We start from the raw sequence: 6,000 nt of genomic DNA on the forward strand, positions 1-6,000 counted from the left end.
TCCTTTGCAATATGATTGCAATAAATTATCACATGATGAGGCAGACCAAGAAATTGCCATCAAAGAATTTTTGTGCACAGAATCTCTACCGTCTGCTACGTTGATAACGGAAAGAACTGAGGAACTGACATGCTTAGGGATGTTCAGAAAAAGCAAGCATCTCCCTTTCAAGAAAGTGTTTTTCCAGATTTAAAGTTGGTGCAAAAGCTATTAAGTAGCATGTTTGAGCTAAGAGGCCAATGTCCGATCTACACCTTATGCTTTGGTTTTAGGTGACTTAAATGTCAGCTCAGGGACCTAACAGCCTCATATACAGTTTCCCAAGAGGGAAGCATGTTTGGCCAATGTATTGAAAGCTAATTCACTGATTTTAGTGAAATATTTCCAGAGACTCATTTCTGCCTGGCAGGTTTAAGGAGCATTGAGGAGGCCACTGTGGGTGAAGAGGAGTCAGCAGGAGAGCAGGTGAGGCTGACGGGGAGATGCTGAAGAGCGGGGCCTTGAGGGTGCGGTACCTACAGATCCCACCGAGGGGCAGAGTACTAGTGGAACGGGAAGAGGCTCCAACATCGAGGGGCCCAGGAAAGGAGACCGAAAAGGACGGCCAGGGCTGAAGGTGGGAAAACAGGAGAGTATAGGGTGAGAAAGCCAAGGGAAGAAACTGCTTCCCAAGGAAGTGGCCTGCTGGGACAAACTACTGAAAATTCAGAGAAAATGAACATTTGAAATACGCATTGGGGGCTTCCCTGGTGGCGCAGTGGTTGAGAGTCCGCCTGCCGATGCAGGGGACGCGGGTTCGTGCCCCGGTCCGGGAGGATCCCACGTGCCGCGGAGCGGCTGGGCCCGTGAGCCGTGGCCGCTGGGCCTGCGCGTCCGGAGCCTGTGCTCCGCAACGGGAGAGGCCGCAGCGGTGAGAGGCCCGCATACTACAAAAAAAAGAAAAAAGAAATATGCATTGGATTTGTGACAGGAGGTTATAGGTGATCTTGACAAAGGGGGTTCTGTGCAAATATCGAGGCAGAAGCCAGCTTAGAGAGGATTGCTATATGAGTGCCAAGCGAGGAAACGGAAATTAAAAGTATAGAAAACTTGAGAAATTGGCTTCGAAGGAAGGGCGGGATTGGGGGGCAAGAAGTAGCTAGAGGGGGAAGTGAGTTGAAATGTTGTGTCGTGTGAGAGATTTGAGCATGTTTAAATGCTGATGGCGAGAATCCAGTCAGGAAAAAGACTGAAAATACTGGAGGGAAAAGTAACTGACAGTGTAGGGTTCCTAAGAAATGAGAGAGGGTTAAACCTGAGCTAATTGTGGGGATGCAGAGAGGAGGTGTTTTTTTTGGTTTGTTCCTTTGTTTTTAACGGGAGGAAATATGAGAAGCTGGGTGTGAATAAAGCTAGGCTCGTCAGTTTTGTAGCAGGAGGTTATAACACTGTATTTTTTAAGAAGTAGAAGACAATGACTCTGCTCAAAGTTAACTGTTCAAAGGGTTAGAAGAATAAGGAAGCTTTGAAACCATCATTGTCAAGAGCTGGAGAGTGAGTTGACTGGAGAAGTTTAGTGAGATCGCTGGGCAGCGTTTAGGACCCAGTGAAACCGGCGATGGTGACTCACGGTGGTACCAGCCTGCCCTGTTGTGGGGTTTTATCTAGGAACATTCAGCTGCTTGGTATGTGTTGGCTTCATCCAACTTTGGGTATTTGCCCACATTTATAAAAAAAAAAAAAGAGGAGCCACGGACTTCAGGAGACTGCAAAATGAGTTACTACTCAACTGATGGACCATGGAAGCTAAGCTGGAGAGACAGGGCAACGAACACAGAAGGGGGGTGATTTTAGGGAATAAGAAGAGTGGTCCGTGGCCTGATGGTCCTGATGAATCTGAAGAACCCTCATCGTACAAGGAGTGGAACAATAAGACTGAAAGGATTGCAGATTGTAGTCAGAGAATGGATGGGAGGTGGAGCAAATTCAGTCATGAAAGAGATGTGACTGATTAAGTTGGAGAGTGAAGTAGCATGAGAGACCATTTTGGAACTGAGGTCATGGAACTAAGGGGTGAGAATGCTGGATGTGTCCTCCTCCCTATGGGCACCGATTTGCTGAAATGAGATTCCATGTGCAGGAGTATAGTATAAGCTAATGTGATAAAATGTAGTTTTGTTTATAAACCTTTGCTTTTGGGGAACTCTTAAAAATCCACCTTCCGTTTCTGCCAATTTACACTGTTTAAAACTAGCATCCGTCATCACCGTTCGTAAAAGAAAGGGCATTTTAACTCCCACCTCCCTCATTTCCTCCTCCCAAAATAAGGACGGACATAATCTCACATTTTCCAAGGTCCCTGCTCATTTTTAAAGCTTAGAAAAAACAACCGATAATTCTGCTCGAAACCTGAAAATATATACATTTTTGTTTCCAATGTGTAACTGGGACATAAAGTAGACAAAAGCACCGGGTAGAAATCGTAGTTGCCCGTTTCCAGCCAATGCTGCTGGGTCTCTGTTTTGAACGTTTGCTTCCAGCGCTACTGTTGCTGACGCAAATTCAGACGGAAGAGGCTGAGCAAGAAAATGTGCAGGTGGTGTCTGTTGAGAGTTTCAATTATTTGTAAATCTGTGAGAATGGTTGAACTCCTGCAGGGGTGAGTGATGGAGGCAGTCTGGGTACCAAGATCTTGTTCTGCCCCCACGCCTCAGCCTCACCCCGCTCTCCCCATCTCCTGCTCCCCTCCTCGTGGCTGTCCGTCCCCAGCTGAGCTTGGGACCTTGCACGGACAAACGAATCAGATTTGTCTGGCTTGCGTGTATCAACTCTGGTCCGATTTATTATCGCGCCCTTGACCCAACCCAGGCTGATACAAAATTAAATTATCTAAATATTAAAAGTCTGTCCATTAAGGACAGATTCCATCTGCCTATTTTCGTTTCCGTTTATCCCTGTTGAAGGTACCCTTGGTACCTTCTTTTTTTTTTTTTTTAACCTCTTCATTGGAGTATCATTGCTTTACAATGGTGTTAGTTTCTGCTTTATAACAAAGTGAATCAGTTATGCGTATACGTATGTCCCCATATCTCTTCCCTCTTGCGTCTCCCTCCCTCCCACCCTCCCAAGTACCTTCTAAACAAATTTTTTTCAAAAAACCTTTAATGTGAGAAATTTAATGTGAACTTTCTGGGTATATCTCTCTGATATTCAAAGCAATCAAATATCCTCTATATTTCATTTGAATTTCTCATGTAAGTACAAAATGGGACAAAATTAGAACCTGATATACCCCCTGGGTTCTCTCCTCATCTCCTCACATGCCCTCAAGCATAGAGCAGAATTAATAGGTTGAAATAGTTGAACCAAAACAGTGGTTTGGTTTACCCAAGGAAAACATTAAAAAGATAGGCTAGACTCCGAGCCACTGTAATACATTCACATCCTTAAAGTTACCCACTAAAAGTGTTAGGGATTCTCTTCACAGTTTTCTTCTTGAAAGTCATCAAGTCCCCGATGGAAGTTTATTGTGAAAGTTTATCTGTGAGCCTTAAGGGCATCTACTCTGTGTTCCCCGATGGAAGCTTATTGTGAAAGTTTATCTGTGAGCCTTAAGGGCATCTACTCTGTGTTCAAGCCCTGATGTAAAAGTCCCTTCAAACCACTGCACCGATATCAACTTGCTTAGTTGGACGGGAGCATAATTTTGAATCGCATCAAGTAAATTCTGGGAAATTCCTAGTTGACATATGCACTATCTTTGAAGATCTTATGTTTGTTGGGCAACCCATTTTTTTCAGCATGTGAAACTTACAGGTAAACTATGACTAAGAAATGTTTTTCACTAAATACAGTCACAGTTCATTTCAGCTCAGAATTCCCCCCGCCCTGCTTCACCTGCCACATGCCCACTTCCTCCGCTGGGTTGGTTTCGTGTAGTTTGGGTAGCACCAGCTCTGGAATCCGCTCACCAGCTGCCTCTTCCCCAGTCTGAACTCCAGTTTCTCTTTCTCTACAATGCGGGCAATAATATCTTCCTTCCAGTAGTAGTGACATGAGAAATTTTTAAAAGATAACGATGGAAAAGTTGTCTTGACAGATTAAAGCTCTAGAGAACCATGGCAGGTTATTCTACGTATCCATCAGTTTGCTGTTGTTGGAAATGCCAGGAGAACTAGGGAAACTACTTTCTTGACTTTACTTATAGCTCTCAACTTTGTGCCCCTTCTATTCTAAGTGAGGCTTACATACCATCCTGAGCCAAGAAGAAGCGGGTGGGGGTCTGGGCTTCAAAGGGGAGGAGGGCAAGTCACAGGAAGAGGAGAAGAAAAAAATGTCTGGTAAACAAACGTTTGCCTTGCCTTGCAGGTAAGTCTTTCTGATATAAGTTATCTCTAGTAATAGCTCTTTTCCTGCAACAAGCCCTTTATCTAAATTCCTTTAGGCAGTTAAGGGAGAGGCAAAAAGCTTTACCAGAGACTGTTGGGTCTTCATTGCCTTCAGGCCAAAACATCCACATGTCAAAGTGGCTATTTTGGGGTGGCATATTCTGTTTCCCCTCACAACTTTCTCATTTAATGACAAAACGAAAATGAGTTAGTAATGAGTTCGATGTCCCTTATTCAAGGATGTGGGGAGCACAGCGTCTCACAAGCAGCGGAACCCGCTTCCGGAGGGATTGGGGGCAAGAAGGAGGTTTACGGAGAGAAGCGGCCCCGCGGAAACAGCACAAGTGGGTAGGACGGTGGCGATTTCCTTACAAAGCTAGCAGGTCGTGTTTTCTAGGGGAAGGTGAACTAGCTAAAGCTGCGTTGGAGGATGGTGAGTGGTGTATGTCAGGTTTCCCTGGCAGGAGTGTCTGGTAAAAGCAGGCCGATTTGGGCTTAGATGTGTGACATGGGTGGGGTCACTGGATACGTGAACTGTCTTTATCACTCTGTTACTATGTCAAGTTACTTGAACCTCAATTCTGTTTGGTAGTGGGGAACTCATCGGTTTAGGGCAAACCCAATCCACTCAGAGTTAAACCATCCAACTTGGGGCTCACTCCCTGCCTGGGAGTTTGTGAAGCATCATGACACAGAGGGAGGAGGAGGTTGGAGGTAGCTGGTCTTCCAGTGTCACAGGTGCCCCGCGGGTCCTGCTGAGATGAATGTCATTCTGTTTGGCTGTCCTCCTCCCCTCCCCCACCCCGGCACCCATCAGGACACCTGCGTTCCCGTGGGGGTTCTGCTCTCACGGTGTACTCTGCGGCCACTCTGCGTCATCTCATTCCCAGTCACGAGGCCCTTGTTGGGGAGGAAAAATAATTTTCCCTCCACCCTTCTGAGTTCTTGGCTGAGGCCCCTGTAATAAAAGACAGATTCACAAGACAATAAACGAACAGAAGTTTATGAACCTGTGTGTACATGGGAGACACTCAGCAAAACTGAGTAACTCCCCAACATGACCAAAACCACTGGCTTGAATAACCTCTTCACTAAAGACAAAAGACGTCCGCCTGCCGATGCAGGGGAACAGGGTTCGCGCCCCGGTCGGGGAGGATCCCACATGCCGCGGAGCGGCTGGGCCCGTGAGCCATGGCCGCCGGGCCTGCGCGTCCGGAGCCTGTGCTCCGCAACGGGAGAGGCCGCAGCAGAGGGAGGCCCGCATACCACCAAAAAAAAAAAATAATAAAGACAAAAGAAAGAAAAGAGAGGGGAGCTCAGTTATGGGGACGGTTACCAGGAAGAGCAAGGTAAACAAGGGTAAGGTTTGTTACACAGAATTCAGTCTGTACCTCCTCTGTTGATAGGGTTCTCCTTCCCTTCCTGGTACGGAGAGGGAGATAACCCTACAAGTGGAAATTTCCTTTGTAAATGTACATTGCTCTTGCAAAAGAGTAACTTCTTTGTTTTCAGAGCTTCTCCTGTGTCTGTAGTCTCTCAAACGAATCCTATGCCAAAGAGGTATTTTTTAGGGCGGCATATTTTGCTGCTGCCCTTCACCCGTCAATGTCGGCTGCATCTCAGACCACAGAGG

The sequence above is a fragment of the Physeter macrocephalus genome, chromosome 20 (assembly GCF_002837175.3).
Source record: "Physeter macrocephalus isolate SW-GA chromosome 20, ASM283717v5, whole genome shotgun sequence".
In the NCBI taxonomy this organism is placed as follows: domain Eukaryota; kingdom Metazoa; phylum Chordata; class Mammalia; order Artiodactyla; family Physeteridae; genus Physeter; species Physeter macrocephalus.